This window comes from Peromyscus maniculatus, chromosome 1, assembly GCF_049852395.1.
Source record: "Peromyscus maniculatus bairdii isolate BWxNUB_F1_BW_parent chromosome 1, HU_Pman_BW_mat_3.1, whole genome shotgun sequence".
Lineage (NCBI taxonomy): Eukaryota > Metazoa > Chordata > Mammalia > Rodentia > Cricetidae > Peromyscus > Peromyscus maniculatus.
The window spans coordinates 126,093,815-126,110,096 of NC_134852.1; the positions used below are offsets into that span (position 1 = coordinate 126,093,815).

At 39.0% G+C, this 16,282-nt stretch overlaps 1 protein-coding gene across 32 annotated transcripts in view; it reads right to left on the minus strand.

Annotated features, from left to right (window-relative positions):
- Positions 1–16,282, minus strand: part of Sox6 (SRY-box transcription factor 6) — a 604,948-nt gene that overhangs the window by 480,256 nt on the left and 108,410 nt on the right. For 5 of the 32 annotated variants that reach the window (XM_076563531.1, XM_076563542.1, XM_076563577.1 and 2 more), the window contains exon 2: positions 4,652–4,744. The exons of the other annotated variants lie outside the window; for them this stretch is intronic. The gene's annotated coding sequence lies outside the window, so the exon portion shown is untranslated. The remainder of the gene's footprint in view (positions 1–4,651; positions 4,745–16,282) is intronic. 32 annotated transcript variants of the gene reach the window in all.

The following is a 16,282-nucleotide window of genomic DNA, read 5'->3' on the forward strand; positions in this document are numbered from 1 at the left end:
CATACATGCAGGCAAACATACATATAAAATAAATAAATCTTTAAATTACAAGGTAGACTAAATCAATATGCATTTACTTGATACATTGCTAATGCATCTTAGAACATCCTCTTGTTCATTCTCAGGCATCAATCAATGGTTCTGGTTGATGATACTGACCAAGAGTCTACTCTGATCCCTGTCATAGATATCCCAAGTGCAGAAATTGTACTCATGCAGTATGTGACTCTTCATGACAAGATATGATCATGAATGACATAATGACAATTCATATCATAGATGAATGACAGATACATTTATTAAATTTAAATGAGCCAAAAGGTGACAATAGAAGATCTAATTATAATAGATGGCATAATATATCATTTGTTCAAAAATTGTAATTTTACAAACAGGGACCATATGGCAGAAAAATTATACCATTGAAGTCAGAAAGATATGGATTCTAATTTCAACTCTATTACAGTGTGACACAGGCAATCAACTTAATCTGAATCTCAAGTGGCTAATCTTTAAATAAGACAGTATTGAAAACATACTGCATTTTTAAAGATTCAGAGTGATAATAGTTACTTACAGTTTGTTGAACAAAACTTAATACATGATAGGCAATAAAGTTTAGGAAATGTTTGACCAGAAAAGTGTAGTGAATACATTTATAAATCCCTTGTTATTATTTTGTTTTGTTTTGAGACAAGGTTCTGGCTTCCCTGGAACTCACTATGTAGATCAGGTTGTCCTCAAACTCACAAAGATCTGCCTGCCTCTTGCTCCCAAATGCTGGGACTAAAAGTGTGCACCACCATACCTGGTTTATAAATCCTTTTACAGTGACAAGTCAGAATAGTAGCTAAAGATGGCACTTGAGTTTGGATTTGAAAAACTGACCAAGCTGAGTGTCCAGGGTGGTGCTATTGGGTCACTAGGGCAGCTCTGAGAAGTAAGTGGGACTCCAGCCACTTCTCCTCTTCTGCTCTCTGACTTGATGAAGCCAACAGTGTGCTCACCACACACTCATGCCATGTGAGTTACCACTACAGCCATGGAGTCCAGATCACAGACTAGAACTTCCAAACTGAGCCAAAACTGCCTTCCCTCTTTATAATTTACTCCAGTGACAGAAAGCTCCAAGACAGATGGAATAAATCATTTTTCTCTACTCGTTCCTCTTAAAAGCAACCAAAAGAATGAAAATAAAAAATGACTTAATAAAATTATAAAGAAAAACCTACAATATCAAAGAAAAAAATTATCTTCCAAATGCATTCAAACCAGAATAAGGTTTCAATGATACATTCTGCCACAACTTCACACTCAAAATGAGATTTTATTTCTCTCAAAATAAAAGATGCATAAAATGATCCTTTGATGAAAGTGGTATGCATTAGGAACATGGAAAGCAACTAGTAAGGAATAGTCGCAGACCATCTTGTCTATGATCTAATACCTTCAGATACTGTCAGGGTAGAGAAAAGTAAGCAGAGACCAGCATATCACAACACAGATAGCCTGACTTACAGAGCTTCAGTGTAAGCCATACCAAAGCTCTAGTGCCACAAACTGGGGAAACCAACAGGCATAGACTATGACAGGTGAGGAGGGGGTGACACCAAGTGCTAGCAAAGGCTGCTGAAACTAATGAAAAATAAAATAAAAAAGACTAAAAATCTTCTGAGAAGCTTTGATCAGTGGGTAGGAGTTAAGGCACAAACTTGGAATGGATTAAGGCACAAAGAGTATCTGTGGAGAACTCAGCCACCAGTGGGTTATCTACAGCATATCTCAGGGAACATCACTGAAAAGGAGGCAGAAAGATGGTGAGATCCCATGGTCAGGGAAGACTAGGATGAGACAGTCTCCCAGACATGACAGGGCTGATGCACTCATGAACTCACAGAAAATGTGGGTACCCCTACAAGACCTGCACAAGATCAAACCAGTCAACACTCCTGCATGGAAAGGATAAGGATTCGTGGGAAGTTGATGGCTTCTAGGAAAGGAAGAGCCAGTTTTCTTTAGAAGTACAGTCCCTGGTAGGTCACTCACACTTCAGAAGATGGACACATATACACAGCACAACACAACACAAATTGGACTCGGTGTGGTACTTTTTTTTAAAATAATATGAAGTTGGAAGCTGTGTGACTGAAGACACAATAACAAAACCTGACTTTCCAGTCTGGTTTTTGTTGTTTGTTCTTGCTTAAGGACAGGATTCTGCTGTACAATGTTTTTATTATTTTTCCTCATAATGTCCACGGTTCCTTTTAATTTGGGGTCACAATACAAAAGCCCCTAAAGTAATTCTACCTATTCTAAGTAAAAAGCCAAAGTTAAATTTTATTGTCTGGGAGCTAGAAGAACTCAAATAACAAAAAACTCCCTTTGACGTAAGTGAAAATTATTCCCAGTGTCCTTTCTATTTACATATATTTGATAATTTTATATATTAGCCATTCTTATTTTTAGGACTTTTTATTATTACTATATATCAACTGTATATAATAATGGGTTTCATTGTGATACTTAGCCATTCTTTATTGATGTTTACCACCTGAAGAGCTTAAAACAGGCTTCTTTTCCATTGAAAAAGGAGATGCATATTCAGGCTAACATGGAAGGGGAAAAATCTCATGGGGCTCCACCCCTAGACAAAGAACGACAGACAATTAATGATTGCTGAGAGAGGGAGGATTAGTCTTCCCCAGAGATGAGCTCCTAATTGGTTATCCAATACAAAGTGCTCAGCCCTGAAATCATGTACTTAAAAGCAACACTAAATGAACTCAGCAGGTTGTATTTATGTGTGTGTGTGTGTGTGTGTGTGTGTGTGTGTGTGTGTGTGTGTGTGTGTGTAACAATAATAATCAAAGAAAAGAGGCCATGAATCTGAGAAGGAGTAAGGGAGATCACATGAAGGTTAGATGAAGAAGATGTGGGAGAGATTGGAGGGACAAGACACAGGAGGGTTGGAAAGAGGAAAGGGAGTGGAGAAATTATATAATTACATTTTTACCCAAATCTTAAAAATTTTAGACACTAGGCTGGGATTCAGATTAGAGCATTGCTCAACCCTTATCAGAGAAGTTTCTTCTTACATTAGACAGCAACTTAACCAAAAGACTCAGCACTGGACAATGTGCAGACAGGGAGAGACGCTGGAGTACTCAGCCCCAAATGGAATGTATCAAACAAACCTCTCCCCTCAAGGCTCTGGGGCCTTTGTGGAATAGAGGGTGGAAAGACTGTAAGAGCCAGGGGTGGTGAATAACTCCAAGGAAATGGTGGGTAACTCCTAACAGGACAGATGGCCACATATGAACTCACAGAGACCCTAAAGCATGCACAGGACCTACACAGGTTCAGAATAGACAAGATCCCAGCTCTGAGAAGGGAAAGTAGACACAAAGTCCCACCCCTAACCAAGAAGCCGTTTGCCATTGATATCTGCTAGGAGTAGGAAAAATCAGTTTTCTCCAATGAAGTCTCACTGGGTATATCAACCACACTCCAAGGCAGGCCCCATGCCCAAGAATAGCTGGCCAACACAAAATGGTCTCCACGGTTTTTGTGTACTTTTGATTTGGTACTTTTTAAGTCTTGTTGTGTTTTTTTTAAGTTAGTTTGGTTTGCTTTTTTGTTTTAGGGTTTTTTGTTTGAGGTTTTTATTTTTAGAGAGAGAGAAAGGACATCAAGTTGGGTTGGTAGGAAGGGGGGCTGCTGGGGGGAGTTGGAGGAGGAGAAAGAATATGATCAAAATATATTGCATGAAAAATTTTAATTAAAAAATAAAATAAGAGTTTATATAAGTATGTTTAAAAATACATAACCTTTTAAGTCACTGGTCTTTGGACAGATCTCTAAACATTCTTTTAACATTGCTCGTCTTGTGGATCTATTTACTACTAATTCTAGAAACAAGGCAGGGTGATGTGTGCCTTCATTCTGGGCACTTGGGAGCTAAATGCAGCAGGATTCTCAGTTCAAGGCCAGCCTGGCTACCAAGGGAGAGCCTGTCAAAAAAGAAGGGGAAGAGGAAGAGGAGGAAGTTGAGGAGAAGGTGGAGGGGGGACAAAAGGAAAGAAGGAGGGAAGGAGGGAGACACATGTCTAGCTGGCTCACAAACACACAACTTCATACTTATCTGCCCTGGGCTCTACATCCAAAGCTCTAAAATCATAGAACTTTGCTCAGTTCTATAATAGTATTGTATTAATTAAATTTGTTCTTTGACAGTTTCTCATGTGTACACAGTCCATTCGGACTGCTCTCAGCCCCTGCTCTCATCCTCTTCCCACCCTGGTCATGTTTCTCTCCCCTTGCAGGCCCCTTCCCATGTTCATGTCTTTATATAACAAATGTTCAATCCTAGTGACCAATATGGGATTCTATCTAACTTATTTAATTAACCAATACTAATCTAATTTATTTAATTAACCAAATTAAACTACTTAATCCTACTTAGAATATGTTACTATATCATGCTTTAAATAGCATAAATTGTTTAAATAGCATATTCCTAAGAAACTGGAGAAAACTGTTCCATGAAAACAGACTGAGGAGGGTGATACTGTAGCCCAGTGGTAGAGTACTTGTGGCACATGAATGACACCCTCAGTTTGTTCTCCAATACTGCCAGGAAAAAACATACCTAGAGTTCTTTCTGCTCCCTGGCCAGTGAGAGGTGAGCAGCTTTGCTCTGCTCAGGTTTCCTATAATGATGCTCTGCCTCACCACTCCAGACCTATGAAAGCATGAGTCAAAATCAATTGTTTCTCCCTAAGTAGATTTTCTCTGATATCTTACCATAGTAACAAAACACTCACTAATACAGTCACCCTGGAGGCATGCCAGCCTTTAAGCACACTGCAGTTTCAATGACTTCTAGATAACAGCTTTGGAATCATAAAATCCTTTGATATTTCTCTAGTTTTAAAAAAAGGCATACTTTCCAAACATTTTCCTAGAGAAAAAGAGAAATAGAGTAGGACACTTACCTATATCATGCCTGAAGCTCTAGAGTTTGGTCCCCATGCTTGAATATATATATATATCAGACCTAGCTATAATATCAATATAAACACAAAATAAAATGTAGTGTCAATGTGAGTCAAAGGACAAGATTGTATCAGTGAGACCATGGACAACAGTCCAAGCATCTTTGGAAGCACATGACAGAGCTCCAGACACTGGGCACTCAGAGCTATGATGTGAACTGCAGAGCTCCAGACACTGGGCACTCAGAGCTATGGTATGAACTGCAGAGCTCCAGGCACTGGGTGTGAACTGCAAAGGTCCTATGACTTATGAAGTTTAATCATCTTTCACAGGTGATGTATTCTGTGCATTCCATGGAGGAACACTTCAATTTAAATTAAACTTTTGGATGTTTGGTGATTTCTGGGAAGAGAAAAGCATGTGGCATCATGTTCAGCATAATACAAGTAGAATATGAATTTCTGATAGAAATATTTTCAAGAAAATGAAATCACTGAATTAAATTTTCATTTAATATTGATGCCCTGTATCATCAAAAAATACTTAGACACAAAATTACAGATTGGCATCTGTTTAAAACATAATACTTAGCATACTGATTATATTCATTCAGGAAAAAAATCACAAAAATGTTCAACATAAATCAAGAGTATATAACACCACTATCTTGTGATAGAAACATAATATTTAAACATAAGTGAACATATCTTTAATATTTTGTGGATAATTTAGTCTGTGAGTGAGATAGCAGATGACTGGTGGCTGAAAACTGTTTATCTCTTAAAAATTGGGTATGATGGAGAACTAATAGAAGGTTCCATAAAGAGGATTAACCCTTTAAAAAAAAACTTGCACCTTGAGATTTTAAAACTCATACTAGACTATTGCTCAGTGAGAAAAGTGCTTGCTGCATGAGCATGAAGACCTGGGTTCAGACCCAATATCGTGTAGAAACCCAGAAACACAGCAGGCACTGTGACCCCCTACAGTGGGTAGAGGTGTTACAGAAGGGGAAATAGGCAGATCACAAGCTTGGTGGCCAGCAAGTCTGGCTACAGTGAGAGATCCTGTCTCAAAAATAGGGTGAAGAGTAATAGAGAAAGACACCAAACCTTGACCTCTGGCCTCCTTGTGAACAAACACACACACACACAAACACACACACACACACACACACACACACACACACACACACACACGCACACACACACCATATTCTAAAATTTTAATTCTGAAGAAATCAAAGATGAAAAACAAATTTGAAATCCACCTATTGATTGCTCCTTGCCACCCCTTTTTATGAAGCATCGAATAGTTGCTATGCTTTTTTGTCCTCAAGAAAAGGTGTTTAAAATGGGGAGTTCTGATGATAGCGGTATGTATGCCTTTGTTGGAAAATGAAATTCTGTCTTAAGTGTATCAATAACATCTCTAACTTTTTATTTTATCTTATTACAGGATATGTTTGGATAATAAGTAATAAGAAAACTGTCAATATTGCAAGGAAATTACCTATATGCTAAAATAACTACATTTGCCATTTGGTAACAATAAATTTGTTTCAAATGTCACTTTAAAAACAAATTTAGGCCCTGCTGCAGGGAGTTGAGCAGAGAGCATGGCTGATCTAGGAACCCCTGACAAGACAGGCCCGGCGGCAGAGACAAGCAGACGCAGGTAGGCCTGCGGCGGCGGCCCGCGGAGGTAGACGGGCCCAGCGGCGGCAGCCGGCAGAGACATTCAGGCCCAGCGGCGGTCCACAGAGGTAGACAGGCCCGGCAGCGAAGACAAGCAGACGCAAGTAGGCCTGTGGCGGCGGCCTGTGGAGGAAGACGGGCCCAGCGGCAGCCCGCTGAGGTAGACGTGCAGCGGCCGACAGGGACATTCAGGCCCGGTGGCGGCCCCCAGAGGCAGACAGACCCAGCGGCAGCTGACAGGGACATACAGGCCCGGCGGCGGACCGCAGAGGTAAACAGGCCCAGGGACGGAGACAAGCAGACACAGCTTGGAACAGGGACGCCCCTAACCCCAACATCTGGGGAAGAAGCTATCTCCGTGGGTCAGAACCAGAACGAATCTGAACACTCCGTCTGAGGACAACCCAGGGCCCAGCTGCTGATCCTGTGAAACCCAACAACTTGGAGGTGTTGGTGAGACTACCCTGCTCAGCTGAAACCCATCTGGGAGAGGATTCAGATGCCTACAGTTTAAAGTCTGAAGAAACAAGATCAGCTGAGGAGTTGACAAATGAACAAAAAGTGACCTGAGAACACAGAAGAAGGCGCTACCCAGACACCAAACCAGATCACCAGAATCATAAGTATATAATTCACCAATCGAAATCAGCTGCCCCTGAAGAAATAGCCCAAAAGCACCAATTTAACCAAGAACCCCTACTAAACCAAGACTAAAAATTAGAACAAGAGAGGCACTCTCAGACACAGACACCACCTGCACCTCACAGAGGAAGAGATGAGTAGGCGCCAGTGCAAAAATACAGGCAACAACATAAAGACCTATATGGCAACATCAGAACCTAGTGATTCTACACCTGCAAGACCTAAACATACCATGACAGAAGAAACAGAAGAAATCAACCCTAAAAATGACATTAAGAAGATGATAGAGGCCCTTAAAGAAGAAATAAAACATTCCCTCAATGAGGAAATAAAAACTTTCCTTAAAGAGGAATTGAAAAACTACCTTAAAGAGGAAATAAAAACTTTCCTTAAAGAGGAAATAAAAAACTCCCTTAAAGAGGAAATAAAAACTTCCCTTAAAGAGGAAATGAAAAACTCCATTAAAGAGGAAATAAAAAACTCCCTTAAAGAAATGGAAGAAAAAATGAACAAAAAATGGGAAGAAATCAAAGAAAGCCAAGAAAAAGCAATTAAACAGATGAAAGAAACATTCCAAGATCTGAAAAATGAATTTGAGACAATAAAGAAAACACATGCTGAGGGAATGCTGGAAATAGAAATCCTGACAAAACGAACAGGAACTACAGAAACAAGCATAACCAACCGATTGCAAGAGATGGAACAGAGAATCTCTGACACTGAAGACACGATAGAGAAAATAGATTCATCAGTCAAAGAAAACAATAAAGACAAAAAAGTCCTAACACAAAACGTCCAGGAAATTTGGGACACCATGAAAAGACCAAACCTAAGAATAATAGGGATAGAAGAAGGAGAAGAATACCAACTCAAAGGCACAGAAAATATATTCAACAAAATCATAGAAGAAAACTTTCCTAACCTAAAGAAAGAAATACCTATGAAGATACAAGAAGCTTACAGAACACCGAATAGGCTGGATCCAAAAAAAAAGTCCCCTCGCCACATAATAATCAAAACACTAAACACACAGAATAAAGAAAAAATATTAAGAGCTGCAAAGGAAAAGGACCAAGTAACATATAAAGGCAAACCCATCAGAATAACACCAGACTACTCAATAGAGACTATGAAAGATAGAAGATCATGGACAAACCTCATGCAGACACTAAGAGACCATGGATGCCAACCCAGACTATTATACCCAGCAAAACTCTTAATCACCATAGGCGGAGTAAACAAAATATTCCAGGATAAAACCAGATTTAATCAATACCTGTCCACAAACCCAGCCCTACAGAAAGCACTAGAAGGGAAAATTCAACCCAAAGAAGCTAAACACATCCATGAAAAATCAAGCAATAGATAATCCTACACCAACATACACCACAGAAGGACAACACAACACAACCAAAAAAAATAACAGGAATTAACAGTCACTGGTCATTAATATCCATCAATATCAATGGTCTCAACTCACCTATAAAAAGACACAGGCTAACAGAATGGATTAGAAAACAGGACCCATCCATATGCTGCATACAAGAAACACACCTTATCTCCAAAGACAGACACTACCTCCGAGTAAAGGGCTGGGAAAAGGTTTTCCAAGCAAATGGACCTAAGAAACAAGCTGGTGTAGCTATCCTAATATCTAATAAAATAGACTTCAAACTAAAATCAATCAAAAGAGACCAGGATGGACATTACATATTCATCACAGGAAAAATCCACCAAGATGAAGTCTCGATTCTAAACATTTATGCTCCAAATACAAAAGCACCCACATTCATAAAAGAAACACTACTAAAGTTTAAAACGCACATCAAACCCCACACATTAGTAGTGGGAGATTTTAACACACCACTCTCACCAAAAGATAGATCTACCAGACTGAAACTTAACAAAGAAATAAAGGACCTAACAGATGTTATGACTCAAATGGACCTAATAGATATCTACAGAATATTCCATCCTAACACAAAAGAATATACCTTCTTCTCAGCACCCCATGGAACCTTCTCAAAAATTGACCACATGCTTGGACACAAAACAAATCTCAACAGATACAAAAAAATTGGAATAACCTCCTGTATCTTATCAGACCACCATGCCTTAAAGTTAGAACTCAATAACAACAAAAATTATAGAAAACCCACAAACTCATGGAAACTGAATAATACCCACCTGAAACATCAATGGGTCAAGGAAGAAATAAAGACAGAAATTAAAGAGTTCCTAGAATTCAATGAAAATGAAAGTACAACATACCCAAACTTATGGGACACTATGAAAGCAGTGCTAAGAGGAAAATTCATAGCTCTAAATGCACACATAAAGAAGATGGAGCAATCCCATACCAATGAATTAACAGCACAACTGAAAGCTCTAGAACAAAAAGAAACAAACTCACCCAGGAGAAATAGACGCCAGGAAATAATCAAATTGAGGGCTGAAATCAACGAAATAGAAAACAAGAGAACAATACAAAAAATCAATGAAACAAAGAGTTGGTTCTTTGAAAAAATCAACAAGATAGACAAACCACTAGCCAAATTAAGCAAAAGGCAAAGAGAGAACACCCAAATTCACAAAATCAGAAATGAAAAGGGAGACATAACAACAGACAATGAGGAAATCCAGAGAATCATCAGATCATACTTCAAAAACCTGTACTCCACAAAAATGGAAAACCAGGAAGAAATGGACTATTTTCTGGATAAATACCAAATACCAAAATTAAATCAAGACCAGATAAATCATTTAAATAGACCAATAACCCCTAAAGAAATAGAAACAGTCATCAAAAGTCTCCCAACTAAAAAAAGCCCAGGACCAGATGGTTTCAGTGCAGAATTCTACCTGACTTTCAAAGAAGAACTAATACCAATCCTCTTCAAAGTGTTCCACACAATAGAAACAGAAGGAACACTACCAAACTCTTTTTATGAGGCTACAATTACCCTGATACCCAAAACACACAAAGATGCAACAAAGAAAGAGAACTACAGACCAATCTCCCTCATGAACATTGATGCAAAAATACTCAACAAAATATTGGCAAACCGAATCCAAGAATACATCAAAACAATCATCCATCACGACCAAGTAGGATTCATCCCAGGGATGCAAGGATGGTTCAACATACGGAAATCAGTCAATGTAATACACCATATAAACAAACTGAAAGAAAAAAACCACATGATCATCTCCCTAGATGCTGAAAAAGCCTTCGACAAAATCCAACACCCCTTCATGATAAAGGTCTTAGAAAGAATAGGAATACAAGGAACATTTCTAAACATAATAAAAGCAATTTATAGCAAGCCAACAGCAAACATCAAATTAAATGGAGAGAAACTCAAAGCAATACCACTAAATTCAGGAACAAGACAAGGCTGTCCACTCTCCCCATATTTATTCAATATAGTACTAGAAGTTCTAGCTAGAGCAATAAGACAACAAAAGGAGATCAAAGGGATACAAATTGGCAAGGAAGAAGTCAAACTTTCACTATTTGCAGATGATATGATAGTATACATAAGTGACCCCAAAAACTCTACCAGGGAACTTCTACAGCTGATAAACTCCTTCAGTAAAGTGGCAGGATACAAGATCAACTCCAAAAAATCAGTAGCCCTCCTATACACAAATGATAAAAGGGCTGAGAAAGAAGTCAGAGAAACATCACCCTTTACAATAGCCACAAATAATATAAAATACCTTGGGATAACACTAACTAAACAAGTGAAAGACCTTTTTGATAAGAACTTTAAATCTCTAAAGAAAGAAATTGAAGAAGATATCAGAAAATGGAAGGATCTCCCATGCTCATGGATAGGTAGGATTAACATAGTAAAAATGGCAATCTTACCAAAAGCAATCTACAGATTCAATGCAATCCCCATCAAAATCCCAACACAATTCTTCACAGACTTGGAAAGAAAAATACTCAACTTTATATGGAAAAACAAAAGACCCAGGATAGCTAAAAGAATCCTATACGATAAAGCAACCCTTGGAGGCATCACCATCCCGGACCTCAAACTCTACTATAGAGCTATAGTAATAAAAACAGCTTGGTACTGGTATAAAAACCGACATACGAAGCCGGGCGGTGGTGGCGCACGCCTTTAATCCCAGCACTCGGGAGGCAGAGCCAGGCGGATCTCTGTGAGTTCGAGGCCAGCCTGGGCTACCAAGTGAGCTCCAGGAAAGGCGCAAAGCTACACAAGAGAAACCCTGTCTCGAAAAACCAAAAAAAAAAAAAAAAAAAAAAAAAAAAAAAAAAAAAAAAAAAAAAAAAAAAAAAAACCGACATACGGACCAATGGAATCGAATTGAAGACCCTGACATTAATCCATGCACATATGAACACCTGGTTTTTGACAAAGGAGCCAAAACTATACAATGGAACAAAGAAAGTATCTTCAACAAATGGTGCTGGCATAACTGGATGTCAATATGTAAAAGATTACAAATAGATCCATATCTGTCACCATGCACAAAACTCAAGTCCAAGTGGATCAAAGACCTAAACATAAATCCAGTTACACTAAACTTAATAGAAAAGAAGATAGGAAGCACTCTTGAACGCATTGGCACTGGAGACCATTTCCTAAATAAAACACCGACAGCACAGACCCTGAGCACAACCATTAATAAATGGGACCTCTCAAAACTGAGAAGCTTTTGCAGGGCAAAAGACACAGTCAATAAGACAAAAAGACAGCCAACAGATTGGGAAAAGATCTTCACCAACCCCACATCTGACAGAGGATTGATCTCCACAATATATAAAGAACTCAAGAAACTAGACATCAAAGCACTGAACAGTCCAATTAAAAAATGGGCTAAAGAGCTAAACAGAGAATTCACAAAACAAGAACTACAAATGGCTGAAAGACATTTAAAGAAATGCTCAACATCCTTAATCATCAGAGAAATGCAAATCAAAACGACTCTGAGATACCACCTTACACCTGTTAGAATGGCTAAGATCAAAAACACCAATGACAACCAATGTTGGAGAGGATGTGGAGCAAAGGGAACACTCCTCCACTGTTGGTGGGAATGTAAACTTGTACAACCACTATGGAAATCAGTATGGCGGTTTCTCAGAAAATTAGGAATCGAACTACCTCAAGACCCAGCCATCCCACTCTTGGGCATATACCCAAAGAATGCTGATACATACCATAAAGATACATGCTCAGCTATGTTCATAGCAGCACTATTTGTAATAGCCAGAACCTGGAAACAACCTAGATGCCCATCAACGGAAGAATGGATGAAAAAAATGTGGTACATATACACAATGGAGTACTACTCAGCAGAGAAAAACAATGAAAGCATGAAATTTGCAGGCAAATGGATGGAACTAGAAAAAATCATCCTGAGTGAGGTAACCCAAACCCAGAAAGACAGTTATGGTATGTACTCACTCATTGGTGGATTCTAGATATAAAATGAACAATCAGACCACAACCCATAGAACCATAGAGGCTATATATATAGCATGGAGGTCCCTAGGACGACTGTGGCATATAATAAATTTCAGTTTTACTCAATTATTGAAAAAAAATAGCCAAATGAATAGAAACACATGAACTATGAACCAAAGACTGAGGGGCTCCCAGCTGGATCAGGCCCCCTGAATAGGTGAGACAGTTGATTGGCTTGATCAGTTTGGGAGGCATCTAGGCAGTGGGACCAAGTCCTGTGCTCATTCCATGAGTTGGCTGTTTGAAACCAGGAACTTATGCAGGGACACTTGGCTCAGTCTGGGAGGAAGGGACTGGACCTCCCTGGACTGAGTCTACCAAGTCGATCACAGTCCTCGGGGGAGGACTTGTCCTGGAGGAGGTGGGAATGGAGGGTGGGCTGGGGGTAAGGGGAGGGCGTGGGAGGGGGGAGAATAGGGGAACCCATGGCTGATATGTAGAACTGAATGGTATTGTAAAATAAAAAATATATATCACAAAACAAAAAAAAAAAAAGAAAGAAAAAGAAAAAAAAAATCTTATTTGCTCTTAGAAAAAAAAAAAAAAAAAAAAAAAAAAAACAAATTTAATTAATTCTTCCTAAATATTTATTTATATTCAATATAATATAATGTCTGACCCCAGCATTGCATAACTCAAACACATGTTTTTGTCCTGCCTGCCTTTCCATAGCTTGCCCACCTGTGTATTAGTACACTACTAGATACTACCGAGGGCACATTCAGATTTAAAGAGACACACACTAAACTTTAAAATTCATCACTTCAGGACCAATAACCATCTAAAATAATTCTGTGCCTGTCACATCATGTTTTCAACATGATACTAAATATACCTAATAAGACAACGTATCAGCAGAAGCAAGTGAGTCTAATGAAACATACTGTCTCACTCAGCTTTCACCTGCAGCTTGCATAACATTGGTTTGAGATGCAGAAATCCTCCCAGAGATGCCCAGAAAATTCTCAAAGGATGAGTTCTTGGGCCTTCACATCACAGAACTATGAATAATTTTAAAAACTAAGAGTCTTGGACGCACAAGGAAGTAAAGCTATAGATTACATTAGGTTTTCTCAATGCTCTAAAGATACAATCCCATGAGATCACTTTTCCAGTCAAACTGGACTGGTGTTTCTTTTAGAATTCTGGCCTATCTATATAATAAATTTGAAATGAATGACCTCCAAGTTTCCTTCAACTCTAAAATAATGCTGTTCTCTAAACTGTAGAGTATCAGAAATCCCCAAGTAGAAATGGATTAGTCCCAGAAGTTCTTAACATTTGAAATGTTGCACTTTCACATAAAAATATCAATACTTAGAGCAGCCAGAATTCTATGCCAGTCCACTCATAGCATGGTGGAGTGCTGGACTGTAACACTCTCATTTCTATGAAAAAATAGGAGTTGAGCATGGTTATGTCTCAGGAGACTGATGGAGGTGCGCCATACTTTGAGGCCAGTCTGGGCTACAGAGAGTTCAAGAGCAACCTGAGTTACATAATATGAGATCCTATCTCAAAAAGAGAAAAGAGGAGAATAGAGATGAAGGGAAAGAGATCTGAAGAAACAGTCTACCCACAATTCAACCTGAAAGGAGGGAAGGAACAAAGCAGTAGAGAGTGGAAGAGAAGGGGAGGGGAGGGGAGGGGAGGGGAGGGGAGGGGAGGGGAGGGGAGGGGAGGGGAGGGGAGGGGAGGGGAGGGGAGGGGAGGGGAGGGGAGGGGAGGGGAGGGGAGGGGAGGGGAGGGGAGGGGAGGGGAGGCTTATTGAATTCCACCTGGGAATTCCCAGAATAAACTGTACTCCTGACCCTCACATGTGTACCATCCTTTAAAGACTCCACTCGTGCTGGCAGCAATAGTTTCAAGAGCATGAGACTTGAACAAAACTTCACCCATAAACTTTCAACTGGAGCTCTAACTCCACAATGACTTTTCGTCCTACAGGCAGAACCTAAACAAAGCCACAGTCAAGCACTAGTGATCATGTAATTCCCAGAGAGAATGAGGTTTCTGTAGGAGCTTTAGGCTAAACGGTGCTCAGTAAGGAACTATCTTTACCTGAGCCCAAGCAGAGATGTGTTCATGTTTTATAGCCCAGAATTCCATGATAATGGAATCTTACCTGTATAGTTGTGGGGTTTTTTTAAATTTTGAAACATTGATAATAACTCACTGCAATCAGTATAAGGATCTCTCTAAGAATGGATACACTTTTTAAAAATGAAGAAAGAAGAAAGAAAGAGAGAGAGAGGGAGGGAGGAAGGGAAAGAAGGAAGGAAAGAAAGGATGGAAGGAAGGAAGGAAGGAAGGAAGGAAGGAAGAAAGAAAGAAAGAAAGAAAGAAAGAAAGAAAGAAAGAAAGAAAGAAAGAAAGAAAGGAAGAAAGAAAGAAAGAAGGAAAATTTGTAAGCTAGTGAAAATGACTAAAGGTAATGGCATTTTTAAAATATATTTGCATAACTGATGTAATTCTTTTTTAAATATTTATTTTATTTTGGGTATGTGTATGTATGTGCTTGAATGTATGTATTACATCAAATTGTGCAGAAGCCCAAGGAAATCAGAACAGATGTAGGATCCCCTAAAAGTGAAGTTACAGAGAGTCATGAGCCACCATGTGATGTTGGGAACCAAACCTAGGTCCTTTGCAAGAGCAACAACTACTCTTAATTGTCAAGCCTTCTCTCCTGCACAGAGTCAATATCATTCTTTAGCTGACAAACCCCTTTCGGCAAAACTACAGAGCATAAAGGTCTAACCTATGCTTTAAAAGCAAATGATAAATCTGCTTATATTTCCTTTTGAAGGATAATCAATAATTTCCAAGTTAATCCTAAATGATAAATAATTTTAGTTTTCCATAAAAGCAGCAGTAGTAAAATCCAGGCATTAGTTATCAAGCCTTTATAGTTGCAAAAACTGCCCAATTCTGACTTAGGAAGTCATTTATTTATCTAACCAGGCAGGAGGATAGTATACACACTCACAACCAAGGTACAAATCTTCCTGACAAAGGAGCTATGAGCCAATCAGCTGCTAATACTTTCTTTTCTCAAAATATTTGGTTAGATAAGTTTGGGTTGTTTTTTGTTTGTTTGTTTGTTTTTTGTTTTTGTTTTTGTTTTTGTTTTGCTTTTGTACAGGACATTTATCTCAGCTTCTGGGACTTAATTCTGTAAGTGTTACTTCCCATCTTGGCAGCATGTTACTCTCCCTCACATGAGAGGATCATCATCGATTGTGAAGGCACAACAGGTGGGTCATATCAAAGGTCACAGTAGTTTTGTTCATGGGCCCAGACATGAGGTTTTCATTATCCATAATAGAAACAGGAGCAAGCAATAAAAGCCTATCATTGAAATAACATCTCTCTCCATCCATTCACATGCAATAATTCACACAGAACATTCCAAATTCTGCTGCTGGCTATCAGGACATG